The 14,303-nt window shown below is 42.8% G+C and overlaps 1 protein-coding gene across 2 annotated transcripts in view; it reads left to right on the top strand.

Annotated features, from left to right (window-relative positions):
* The window catches only part of ankrd13d (ankyrin repeat domain 13 family, member D), a 60,102-nt gene that overhangs the window by 14,607 nt on the left and 31,192 nt on the right, over positions 1–14,303 (top strand). The gene's annotated exons all lie outside the window — the stretch shown is intronic.

Below are 14,303 nucleotides of genomic sequence, written 5' to 3'. Positions count from 1 at the left end.
CTGGTTGATATCGGCATACGTAACTCTTCTGACGATTACAGCCGAATGTAGCCGAGCACGGCGTCTGGACGGACTGTAATTCTTGTCTTAGCGTGCCCTCTTGTGATAAGAACTGGTATCACCACAATAGACAGTTCTCCCTTTATCACAATGCACAAGGTAAGTCCCACAATAACATGTATTTCTTATTATGAATCAAAAATAAAAATAAAAAATAAATGGGGGCTCCGGCTGTCAGTTGGACACAGACGGAGGAAGTTACCTCTGAAACTGTCAAGGTAAATAAACACCCCTTAAATGAAACAAAACGTCTGTTAGTTAAAAGGAAGACATGATGAATGTATGTGTGTATTTCAATGTGACGTGCATACCGAGGGCAGTCGCGCTGGAGCGCGTTTGGGCTTGATAATGTGAGTGCAGGCCAGCAGGGGACTGGGGAGGGGGGAGAGAGGGCGGGACACAGCCATGAAAATGTAGTTTTCAAATTGATTCGTAAATAACTTCAAATATACAATTAACCTTGCTCTTGTGTTGATTTCATGGTAACACCCCCGGTGTTAGGCTCAGTTTTGACCCGTGTTTTAAATCAGCCATAAAATACCAACAAAAAACAATTATTTTTCATCCAATGTGTTTCTTATCTCTTGGTTACCTTGTTACTTCCAAAAAAAATCCCAAGAGAATTATATAGATAAATAAAAGGTTGTTATGCTACCTGACTATTACTGAGGGATATTAGAACACATAGAAAAAAAATGTTCACAATTTTTTTTTATTATTATTTCAATATCATTAACTATAATAACATCTATTTTGTATATATTTACAGGGCTGCCAGTAGAGGGAGCTCACGCTCTTTGGATGTAAATGTAGATACAGTCACAAACAGAGTTAAGACTGGAGATCAGTAGAGTGGGTGAAGACTGGAGATAAGTATCACATTCCAGCAGATTTATTTATTTATTCATGTATTTATTTATTTAACTACCGTAAATCAGTCACAGTCACACAAATAGGCTCCATATTTTTTCTTACCTTGATGCAGAATTAGTGTTGAAAGTTGAAAGTTGATAACCAGCCAAATGTTGCCAAAAGCAGGCCAATTTTGAAGTAGACGCCCAACGTGATTGTTCCCTGCCCAACGGAATTAAAAATAGCCCAATCTGACAATCCTGGCAGGAGGAGAATTGAACTCCGTTCTCCAGCATGAGAGGTTTAAAGCTTACCGCTGCGCTACTGGAGCTCATGGGGGCGGAGCCCGAAATTACTATCTATGAAGCAGAGAGGAGCAATGACACTGGCGCTGGTGACAAGATCGCCGAAAACCACGGGTCAAACTACCGCATTTTTCTCCGCGATAGTAAGTCCGAGCAGAAAATGGATTGCACCACGAGAATCCTAAGGCTTTGAGCTTTTAAACCATGGTTAAATTATTTTCCAACTCCCGAAAATGCCCGATTTACGGCGATTTGGAAACGTGTGTGTCTCTGCTTTCCTCCCGCGACTTTGCTTTGCCGATATAATGGGACTGAATGGGGGAGAGAGCTGGGACTCCCGCCTCGTTAAGAGTCGAAATGAAAAAAGTTGAAGCTACTTTGCTTTTGTCTTTACATTTTTCAAAGCACAACTATTTTTCCTACAATTTGATCCCAAATTTATGCATGTGGAGTTAAAATTATGGCCAGCACAGCAAGTTTAAGAAAAAAGTTTTAGGCGATTTTTCAGGGCTGCCTCCCTCTAACTCTCAGGAATTCGAGCTATGCCGCTCTAGCTCAGCCTACGTACCTCTCCCATTCATTTGTATAGAGTCTTAAATTTCGACTTCAAACTGGAATTTAGGAAAAACGGCATGTCGGATCGGTTTGAAAATTCGCAAGCAGCTTCCTCTCCACTAGACACAAATTTTTCTAATTTGGTGTGTGGACCTAGGTCCAAAGCTCTGGGCGCTAAAGCCTTCGAAAGTTTTTGCCCATTCATTCGAATGGGCCAAATTTGCCACAAAAATTGGAATTTTGGGAATTCCAGATGTTGGATTCCTTATAAAAGTAATAGCACACTTCTCCCAATGGGGCCGCACATTTTCCCAATTCATTGTGTGGGCCTAAAATGAAAGCTGTAGGAGGAGAAGCGTGCCAAAAAATTTGCAGAATAATAAAATATAATAATAATAATAACTAGACTTTATAAAGTTTCTGAAGAAACTTTGATGTGCTTGCCTTGCGAGCGCCTGGACATGCGCTAAATCAGCAGCCCTGTGCTGTTTGTGGGCTGTGTAGTGTTGTGGCTCTTGCCCAGACGGGGAGTTGAACCCTGGTCTCCTGCATGGCAGGCAGAGACACTATCCACTGTGCCACTGGGGCCTGTGTGGGCGGAGCCAGAAATGAGGCTCTATGAAGCACACAGCATGAGTGACAGTGCTGCTTCTGTGAAAAATCACCTAAACGTAGTGGTCAAACTACTGCTTTGTTCTCAATGACAGTAAGTCCGAGCAGAAAATAAAAGGTATCATGAGAAAGGCAAGGCTTTGGGCTTTCAAACTGTGTCAAAATTATTTTCCAACTCCCAAAAATGCCCACCTTAGAGCGAGTTGGAAAAGTGTGCCCTTCTGCTTCTCTCCTGAGACTTTGCATTCCAGATATAATGGGAGTCTATGGGGGAGAGAGCTGGCACTCCTGCCTCGTTAAGGGTCACAGTTTAAAAAGTTGAAGGTACTTTGCTTTTGTATTTGCATTTTTCAAAGCACAACTATTTTTCCTACTACTTTCCAAAAAATTATGCATGTGGAGTGAAAATTGTGGCCAGGAGAGCAAGTTTAAGACAAAAGTTTTAGGCGAATTTTCAGGGCTGCTCCACTCTAGCCCTCAGGAATGCCACTCTAGCTCACGCAATACACACTCATTCAAAAGTCAGAGGCGGCTCAAAAATAACTCCAAACTTAAACTGTGTTTTATGGCAAACTAAAGCAGACATGAAAAATTGAAGATGACACACATAAAGTTGAAGGTCTGCTGAGTCATTTAAGCTTTGAATGGAGTCTGTGGGCCAAAGAATGAGGGAGCTGTGAGGCTTTGAAAATGCATGAGTGTCTGCCGATTTCCCATTCTTTTTCTATGAGGGCAAAATCGCGATTTTAAAATTGAATTATGAGAAATCCTAAAGTCTGATCGGTTTGAAAATTGACACACCTCTTCTTCTCCACAAGACGCACATTTTTCGTATTTGATGCGTGGACGCAGGTCCAAAGCTCTGGGCTCAGGAGCCTTCCAAAGTTTTGGCCATTCATTTCGGATGGCCGAAATTTTCAGGAAAATTGGAATTTTGAGAATTCCGTGGGTCGGATTCCTTATAAAAGTAATAGCACACTTCTCCCAATGGGGCCGCACATTTTCCCAATTCATTGTGGGGGCCTAAAACCAAAGCTGTAGGAGGAGTAGCGCGCCGAAAAAAAGGTGGAATAATAAAAATAATAATAAAAAGAAGAACTAGAGGATTGTGCAGTTTCTGGGGAAACTGCGTGGGCAAGCTGGAAGCGTAACCGCGGCACGCGGTTTCCGAGCAGAAAATAAAACGTATCATGAGAAAGGTAACGCTTTGGGCTTTCAAACGGTGTCAAAATTATTTTCCAACTCCCAAAAATGCCCGAGAAACGGCGAGTTGAAAACGTGTGTGTTTCTGCTTCTCTCCCGAGACTTTGCATTCCAGATATAATGGGAGTCTATGGGGGAGAGAGCTGGCACTCCTGCCTCGTTAAGGGTCACAGTTTAAAAAGTTGAAGGTACTTTGCTTTTGTATTTACATTTTTCAAAGCACAACTATTTTTCCTACAATTTGATGCCAAATTTATGCATGTGGAGTGAAAATTGTGGCCAGGAGAGCAAGTTAAAGACAAAAGTTTTAGGCGAATTTTCAGGGCTGCTCCACTCTAGCCGCTCAGGAATGCCAAGAATGCCACTCTAGCTCAACTCCATTAGTGTGTATTGCGTCTGGAATTCCAACTTCAAACCGGAATTGCGGAAAAACGGAATGTCGGATCGGTCTGAAAATCAAAACCCTGCTTCTTCTCAATAAGACGCACGTTTTTCGTATTTGGTGCGTGGACGCAGGTCCAAAGCTGTGGGCCCTGGAGCCTTCCAAAGTTTTGGCCATTCATTTCCTATGGCCAAAATATTCAGGAAAATGGGAATTTTGGGAATTCCGTAAGTCGGATTCCTTAGAAAAGTAATAGCACACTATTCCCAATCGGGCCGCACATTTTCCCAATTCATTGTGTGGGCCTAAAACGAAAGCCCTAGGAGGAGTTACGGTCCAAAAAAACGGACCTATAAATAAAGAAATAAAGAAATAAAGAAAGAAATAGTAGGAACAACATGAGTGTGCAAGCTGTAGCTTGCCCACTAAATATGCAAGATTTTAAGATGTGTTGCCTTTTCAAGGCAAGCACATAATAACTAGAGGATTGTGCAGTTTCTGGGGAAACTGCGTGGGCAAGCTGGAAGCGTAACCGCGGCGCGCGGTTTCCGAGCAGAAAATAAAACGTATCATGAGAAAGGTAACGCTTTGGGCTTTCAAACGGTGTCAAAATTATTTTCCAACTCCCAAAAATGCCCGAGAAACGGCGAGTTGAAAACGTGTGTGTTTCTGCTTCTCTCCCGAGACTTTGCATTCCAGATATAATGGGAGTCTATGGGGGAGAGAGCTGGCACTCCTGCCTCGTTAAGGGTCACAGTTTAAAAAGTTGAAGCTACTTTGCTTTTGTATTTACATTTTTCAAAGCACAACTATTTTTCCTACAATTTGATGCCACATTTATGCATGTGGAGTGAAAATTGTGGCCAGGAGAGCAAGTTAAAGACAAAAGTTTTAGGCGAATTTTCAGGGCTGCTCCACTCTAGCCGCTCAGGAATGCCAAGAATGCCACTCTAGCTCAACTCCATTAGTGTGTATTGCGTCTGGAATTCCAACTTCAAACCGGAATTGCGGAAAAACGGAATGTCCGATCGGTCTGAAAATCGAAACCCTGCTTCTTCTCAATAAGATGCACGTTTTTCGTATTTGGTGCGTGGACGCAGGTCCAAAGCTGTGGGCCCTGGAGCCTTGCAAAGTTTTGGCCATTCATTTCCTATGGCCGAAATTTTCAGGAAAATGGGAATTTTGGGAATTCCATAAGTCGGATTCCTTAGAAAAGTAATAGCACACTATTCCCAATCGGGCCGCACATTTTCCCAATTCATTGTGTGGGCCTAAAACGAAAGCTGTAGGAGGAGTTACGGTCCAAAAAACGTACGGAATAATAAATAAAGAAAGAAATAGTAGGAATAACACTAGAGGATAGAAAGTTTCTGAAGAAACTTTAATGTGCTTGCCTTGCGCATGTCGGGTTACACGCAACATCACCAGAGCCTGTCTACTGTATTAGAGTTTCTCTGATATCACGTGCCTCAGCTTCAAAACAAACTGCTGCGTGCTGCGCTCTCTCTCTCTCTCTCTCTCTCTCTCTCTCTCTCTCTCTCTCTCTCTCTCTCTCTCTGTCTCTCCTCGCCGCTCTACACACATCCGTGATACTCAAAGACACGCGGTGGTTATGTCATGCACAAGCACATGCACGGTCGGGCACGCGAACGTGGATACGACGTAAATCATGCAGTCCTCCTCCCTCCGCAAAATCGTTTCATGCAAACGGCGGCATTGCGCAATCAATAATCAACCGATAATAATAATCAACCAGATCCGGCAGACCAAACCAGAGGGCTGTACTACGAAGGAGGCTCAATATAGCCAGGCTTTGTGTTCACTATCAGGCTCAACAAAACCTAAAGCTCCAGTCAAAGTTAAGTGGTATCACGACGGCGGTTATCATCAAGGTTTGTTAAGTCCGGCTGTCAGCTTTGTGCTCTGTGCGCATTCACAGAAAAGGGGGCGTTTTGGCCTCATATGATTCTACTTCCGTGAAAAATGGACCGTTCACGGGCTGCATAGTTCACGCAAGAGGAGCAGCTTGTCCTATGAAAGCTATGAGCTATGAAAATTTCAAAAATAAAATTAATGCTAAGAGCAACACTGTGGCCGCAAATAAGGCGAGAGAGGAGAGCTGGCGATTAATTTCAAAGGAAGCACAAAGGTTGGGGATTCTGTCACTGTTATAGCCATTTGAAACAATTGCTGCAATATTCATTCAGTATTATGAATTTTAGTTTAGAAATATGTAACTTCAGTAGCCTTATGGGAGTGTTGCCTAGGAATTGGAGGTAAAGCCTGAGGTTAAGTCAGGTGACTGAAGGTGTGTGTGGGTGAGTCTAGCAGTGTCGGACGGAGCAGGCGGTGGTTACCATGGTTACATGACAATTATGACCACTATTTACGCTGCTTAGAGCCACTTGTCAGTATTTTCAGATAATTGTTCGTTACATTTGAAGTTTAACTTGAATTATGGAGCCATTTCGGTTGATGTTTGTTTGCTCCTTTTTTGTTAAAACTTTCTTTCTAAATCGAAATAAGCGGCGTTTGGAGTGCGTTTGAATCACCACTGGCTGCTCCCGTCCAATCATCATGCCGTGACAGTCACCGTTATAAGGGGTTTCCTTTAAAAAAAAAAAAAAAAAAAAAGTAGCCTACTATAACAAACGTGAAGTCTGTGCACCACTAATAGTATACCTGCATTGTGCATATGTGCCACCAAACACCGGACAAAAATTACTTTTCGTGATTTCACCTGGGTGAGATAGCGCCGCTTTTATAGCCGGACGGGGTTAAACTTAGCTCATAACCTGGTCGGGGCCAGGTTATGAGTTAAGCATAAGTTACCATGGTGATCTAGCCGGGTTAAAAGAGAGCCACCTTCGTGATACAGGAAAGCCTGGCTTTAGACTCAACATACCTCGCTAACCCACTGAACCTGCTTCGTAGTACAGCCCTCGGGTGGCCACACACAGCGTGAGGTGCTGGCCAACACCGAGCCGGCACCGCGCACACAGACTGTCATATAGTGTAGCACACTTGCAAAGGACGACGCTTACAAGGGCGTTGTGGTCGAGACGAGTTTACTCTCCATCTGTCAATCATACATAACAAGACACACACATTGCAGCCTGGTTCTAACGGCATGTGCAGCTCTTCTGATGATTACAGCCGAATGTAAAGAGCACGAACACAACAGGGGATCAACATAAAAAACAAAGGCGACCGTCATGTGCACTGTGCTACGACATCAAGTAAAGGGGGCAGACTATATTAGTAACATTTTGCACTCCATAATAATAAACATCACCCACCGTCTGTTGACGTTAGCTCCGGGTCGCGGGAGCAAGCTAAGGGTAATTAGCGCTTAGCGAGCGAGCTAGCCATAACAGTTAGCTTACTCACGTCATCAAATAAATAATATATTTCCTTCGTGAGTCTCTTTGATATGTCTCGCTACCCCACTCATATACACTATTTCACACACGCACATTTCCATTAAACTAAACAGTCTGCTTACCTGTCAATCATACATCACAGAAGACGCACACATTGCAGCCTGGTTCATAACTGAATGCTGAACTCTTCTGACGATTACAGCCGAATGCAGCCGAGCACGGCGTCTGGACGGACTGTATTTCTTGTCTTAGCGTGCCCTCTTGTGATAAGAACTGGTATCACCACAATAGACAGTTCTCCCTTTATCACAATGCACAAGGTAAGTCCCACAATAACATGTATTTCTTATTATGAATCAAAAATAAAAATAAAAAATAAATGGGGGCTCCGGCTGTCAGTTGGACACAGACGGAGGAAGTTACCTCTGAAACTGTCAAGGTAAATAAACACCCCTTAAATGAAACAAAACGTCTGTTAGTTAAAAGGAAGACATGATGAATGTATGTGTGTATTTCAATGTGACGTGCATACCGGGGGCAGTCGCGCTGGAGCGCGTTTGGGCTTGATAATGTGAGTGCAGGCCAGCAGGGGACTGGGGAGGGGAGAGAGAGGGCGGGACACAGCCACGAAAATGGAGTTTTCAAATTGATTCGTAAATAACTTCAAATATGCAATTAACCTTGCTCTTGTGTTGATTTCATGGTAACACCCCCGGTGTTAGGCTCAGTTTTGACCCGTGTTTTAAATCAGCCATAAAATACCAACAAAAAACAATTATTTTTCATCCAATGTGTTTCTTATCTCTTGGTTACCTTGTTACTTCCAAAAAAAATCCCAAGAGAATTATATAGATAAATAAAAGGTTGTTATGCTACCTGACTATTACTGAGGGATATTAGAACACATCTAAAAAATGTTCATAATTTTTTTTTTATTATTATTTTAATATTATTAACTATAATAACATCTATTTTGTATATATTTACAGGGCTGCCAGTAGAGGGAGCTCACGCTCTTTGGATGTAAATGTAGATACAGTCACAAACAGAGTTAAGACTGGAGATCAGTAGAGTGGGTGAAGACTGGAGATATGTATCACATTCCAGCAGATTTATTTATTTATTCATTTATTCATTCATTTAACTACCGTAAATCAGTCACAGTCACACAAATAGGCTCCATATTTTTTCTTACCTTGATGCAGAATTAGTGTTGAAAGTTGAAAGTTCATAAGCAGCCAAATGTTGCCAAAAGCAGGCCAATTTTGAAGTAGACGCCCAACGTGATTGTTCCCTGCCCAACAGAATTAAAAATAGCCCAATCTGCCAATCCTGGCAGGAGGAGAATTGAACTCCGCTCTCCACAATGAGAGGCTGGAGAGGTTACCGCTACGCTACTGGAGCTCATGGGGGCGGAGCCCGAAATTACTGTCTATGAAGCAGACAGGAGCAATGACGCTGGTACTGGTGACAAGATCGCCGAAAACCACGGCTCAAACTACCGCATCTTTCTCCGCGATAGTAAGTCCGAGCAGAAAATGGATTGAACCACGAGAATCGTAAGGCTTTGAGCTTTTAAACCATGTTTAAATTATTTTCCAACTCCCGAAAATGCCCGAGAAATGGCGAGTAGAAGACGTGTGTGTTTCTGCTTTTCTGCCGCGATTTTGCTTTGCCGATATAATGGGACTGAATGGGAGAGAGAGCTGGGACTCCCGCCTCGTTAAGAGTCGAAATGAAAAAAGTTGAAGCTACTTTGCTTTTGTCTTTACATTTTTCAAAGCACAACTATTTTTCCTACAATTTGATCCCAAATTTATGCATGTGGAGTGAAAATTGTGGCCAGTACAGCAAGTTTGAGACAAAATTTTCAGGCGATTTTTCAGGGCTGCTTCACTCTAAGTGTGACGTCACTCACTCTAGCTCTCTCCATTAGTGTGTATTGCGTCAACTTCGAACCGGAATTGCGTAAAAACGGAATGTCGGATCGGTTTGAAAATTCGCAGGTAGCTTCCTCTCCCAAAGACGCAAATTTTTCTAATTTGGTGTGTGGACCTAGGTCCAAAGCTCTGCTCTGTGGAGCCTCGGGAAGTTTTGCCCATTCATTCGAATGGGCCAAATTTGCCACAAAAATGGGAATTTTGGGAATTCCAGATGTTGGATTCCTTATAAAAGTAATAGCACACTTCTCCCAATGGGGCCGCACATTTTCCCAATTCATTGTGTGGGCCTAAAATGAAAGCTGTAGGAGGAGTAGCGCGCCGAAGAAATTTGCGGAAAAATAATAATAATAAAAACTAGATGATAAAAAGTTTCTGAAGAAACTTTAATGTGCTTGCCTTGCGCATGTCGGGTTACACGCGACATCACAGAGCCTGTCTACTGTATTAGAGTTTCTCTGATATCACGCGCCTCATCTTCAAAACAAACTGCTGCGTGCTGCTCTCTCTCTCTCTCTCTCTCTCTCTCTCTCTCTCTCTCTCTCTCTCTCTGTCTCTCCTCGCCGCTCTACACACATCCGTGATACTCAAAGACACGCGGTGGTTATGTCATGCACAAGCACATGCACGGTCGGGCACGCGAATGTGGATACGACGTAAATCATGCAGTCCTCCTCCCTCCGCAAAATCGTTTAATGCAAACGGCGGCATTGCGCAATCAATAATCAACCGATAATAATAATCAACCAGATCCGACAGACCTAACCCGAGGGGTGTACTACGAAGCAGGTTCAGTGGGTTAGCGAGGTATGTTGAGTCTAAAGCCAGGCTTTCCTGTATCACGAAGGTGGCTCTCTTTTAACCCGGCTAGATCACCATGGTAACTTATGCTTAACTCATAACCTGGTCCCGACCAGGTTATGAGTTAAGTTTAACCCCGCCCGGATATAAAAGCGGCGCTATCTCACCCAGGTGAAATCACGAAAAGTAATTTTTGTCCGGTGTTTGGTAACACATATGCACAATGCAGGTATACTATTAGTGGTGCACAGACTTCACGTTTGTTAGAAATATTCCGTTGCATCACAGACTTTGTTATAGTAGGCTACTTTTTTAGGAAACCCCTTATAACGGTGACTGTCACGGCATGATGATTGGACGGGAGCAGCCAGTGGTGATTCAAACGCACTCCAAACGCCACTTATTTCGATTTAGAAAACAAGATTTAACAAAAAAGGAGCAAACAAACATCAACCGAAATGGCTCCATAATTCAAGTTAAACTTCAAATGTAACGAACAATTATCTGAAACTACTGACAAATGGCTCTAAGCACCGTAAAGTGGTCAAAATTGTCATGTAACCATGGTAACCACCGCCTGCTCCGTCCGACACTGCTAGACTCACCCACACACACCTTCAGTCACCTGACTTAACCTCAGGCTTTACCTCCAATTCCTAGGCAACACTCCCATAAGGCTACTGAAGTTACCTATTTCTAAACTAAAATTCATAATACTGAATGAATATTGCAGCAATTATTTAAAATGGCTATAACAGTGACAGAATCCCCCTTTGTGCTTCCTTTGAAATTAATCGCCAGCTCTCCTCTCTCGCTTTATTTGCGGCCACAGTGTTGTTCTTAGCGTTAATTTTATTTTTGAAATTTTCATAGCTTTCCATGAGGACAAGCTGCTCCTCTTGCGTGAAATATGCAGCCCGTGAACGGTCCATTTTTCACGGAAGTAGAATCATATGACGCCAAAACGCCCCCTTTTCTGTGAACGCGCACAGAGCACAAAGCTGACAGCCGGACTTAACAAACCTTGATGAGAACCACCGTCGTGATACCACTTAACTTTGACTGGAGCTTTAGGTTTTGTTGAGCCTGATAGTGAACACAAAGCCTGGCTATATTGAGCCTCCTTCGTAGTACAGCCCTCGGGTGGCCACACACAGCGTGAGGTGCTGGCCAACACCGAGCCGGCACCGCGCACACAGACTGTCATATAGTGTAGCACACTTGCAAAGGACGACGCTTACAAGGGCGTTGTGGTCGAGACGAGTTTACTCTCCATCTGTCAATCATACATAACAAGACACACACATTGCAGCCTGGTTCATAACCGCACGTGCAGCTCTTCTGATGATTACAGCCGAATGTAAAGAGCACGAACACAACAGGGGATCAACATAAAAACAAAGGCGACCGTCATGTGCACTGTGCTACGACATCAAGTAAAGGGGGCAGACTATATTAGTTACATTTTGCACCCCATAATAATAAACATCACCCACCGTCTGTTGACGTTAGCTCCGGGTCGCGGGAGCAAGCTAAGGGTAATTAGCGCTTAGCGAGCGAGCTAGCCATAACAGTTAGCTTACTCACGTCATCAAATAAATAATATATTTCCTTCGTGAGTCTCTTTGATATGTCTCGCTACCCCACTCACATACACTATTTCACACACGCACATTTCCATTAATCTAAACAGTCTGCTTACCTGTCAATCATACATCACAGAAGACGCACACATTGCAGCCTGGTTGATAACTGTATGCGGAACTCTTCTGACGATTACAGCCGAATGTAGCCGAGCACGGCGTCTGGACGGACTGTAATCCTTGTCTTAGCGTGCCCTCTTGTGATAAGAACTGGTATCACCACAATAGACAGTTCTCCCTTTATCACAATGCACAAGGTAAGTCCCACAATAACATGTATTTCTTATTATGAATCAAAAATAAAAATAAAAAATAAATGGGGGCTCCGGCTGTCAGTTGGACACAGACGGAGGAAGTTACCTCTGAAACTGTCAAGGTAAATAAACACCCCTTAAATGAAACAAAACGTCTGTTAGTTAAAAGGAAGACATGATGAATGTATGTGTGTATTTCAATGTGACGTGCATACCGAGGGCAGTCGCGCTGGAGCGCGTTTGGGCTTGATAATGTGAGTGCAGGCCAGCAGCCATGAAAATGTAGTTTTCAAATTGATTCGTAAATAACTTAAAATATACAATTAACCTTGCTCTTGTGTTGATTTCATGGTAACACCCCCGGTGTTAGGCTCAGTTTTGACCCGTGTTTTAAATCAGCCATAAAATACCAACAAAAAACAATTATTTTTCATCCAATGTGTTTCTTATCTCTTGGTTACCTTGTTAGGCTTCCTTATCCATGAAAAGATTGGTTTTTAATATTTTTGTAGTGCCCCTTTGTGGGCCTTTGTTTTGACACCATACCTCTTGCTTTCAATATTAAAAAATTCCAAAAAAAAAATCCCAAGAGAATTATATAGATAAATAAAAGGTTGTTATGCTACCTGACAATTACTGAGGGATATTAGAACACATCTCAAAAATGTTCATACATTTTTTTTATTATTATTTTAATATTATTAACTATAATAACATCTATTTTGTATATATTTACAGGGCTGCCAGTAGAGGGAGCTCACGCTCTTTGGATGTAAATGTAGATACAGTCACAAACAGAGTTAAGACTGGAGATCAGTAGAGTGGGTGAAGACTGGAGATAAGTATCACATTCCAGCAGATTTATTTATTTATTCATGTATTTATTTATTTAACTACCGTAAATCAGTCACAGTCACACAAATAGGCTCCATATTTTTTCTTACCTTGATGCAGAATTAGTGTTGAAAGTTGAAAGTTCATAAGCAGCCAAATGTTGCCAAAAGCAGCCCAATTTTGAAGTAGACGCCCAACGTGATTGTTCCCTGCCCAACGGAATTAAAAATAGCCCAATCTGACAACCCTGGCAGGAGGAGAATTGAACTCCGTTCTCCAGCATGAGAGCCAGACAGTTTACCGCTGCGCTACTGGAGCTCATGGGGGCGGAGCCCGAAATTACTTTCTATGAAGCAGAGAGGAGCAATGACACTGGTGCTGGTGACAAGATCGCCGAAAACCACGGGTCAAACTACCGCATTTTTCTCCGCGATAGTAAGTCCGAGCAGGAAATGGATTGCACCACGAGAATCGTAAGGCTTTGAGCTTTTAAACCATGGTTAAATTTTTTGCCAACTCCCGAAAATGCCCGATTTTCGGCGAGTTGGAAACGTGTGTGTCTCTGCTTTCCTCCCGCGACTTTGCTTTGCCGATATAATGGGACTGAATGGGGGAGAGAGCTGGGACTCCCGCCTCGTTAAGAGTCGAAATGAAAAAAGTTGAAGCTACTTTGCTTTTGTCTTTACATTTTTCAAAGCACAACTATTTTTCCTACAATTTGATCCCAAATTTATGCATGTGGAGTTAAAATTATGGCCAGCACAGCAAGTTTAAGAAAAAAGTTTTAGGCGATTTTTCAGGGCTGCCTCCCTCTAACTCTCAGGAATTCGAGCTATGCCGCTCTAGCTCAGCCTACGTACCTCTCCCATTCATTTGTATAGAGTCTTAAATTTCGACTTCAAACTGGAATTTAGGAAAAACGGAATGTCGGATCGGTTTGAAAATTCGCAAGCAGCTTCTTCTCCACTAGACGCAAATTTTTCTAATTTGGTGTGTGGACCTAGGTCCAAAGCTCTGGGCGCTGGAGCCTTCGGAAGTTTTTGCCCATTCATTCGAATGGGCCAAATTTGCCATAAAAATTGGAATTTTGGGAATTCCAGATGTTGGATTCCTTAGAAAAGTAATAGCACACTTCTCCCAATGGGGCCGCACATTTTCCCAATTCATTGTGTGGGCCTAAAATCAAAGCTGTAGGAGGAGTTGCGCGCCGAAATTTGTCCAGAAAAATAATAATAATAAAAATAAAAAATATGCACAACAATAAGATGTGTTGCCTTTCCAAGGCAAGCACATAACTAGAAGATAGAAAGTTTCTGAAGAAACTTTAATGTGCTTGCCTTGCGCATGTCGGGTTACACGCAACATCACCAGAGCCTGTCTACTGTATTAGAGTTTCTCTGATATCACGCGCCTCAGCTTCAAAACAAACTGCTGCGTGCTGCGCTCTCTCTCTCTCTCTCTCTCTCTCTCTCTCTCTCT

Source organism: Myripristis murdjan, chromosome 10, assembly GCF_902150065.1.
Source record: "Myripristis murdjan chromosome 10, fMyrMur1.1, whole genome shotgun sequence".
NCBI lineage: Eukaryota > Metazoa > Chordata > Actinopteri > Holocentriformes > Holocentridae > Myripristis > Myripristis murdjan.
The sequence above is the reverse complement of the archived record's forward strand: the minus strand, read 5'-3'. Positions and strand labels throughout refer to the sequence as shown.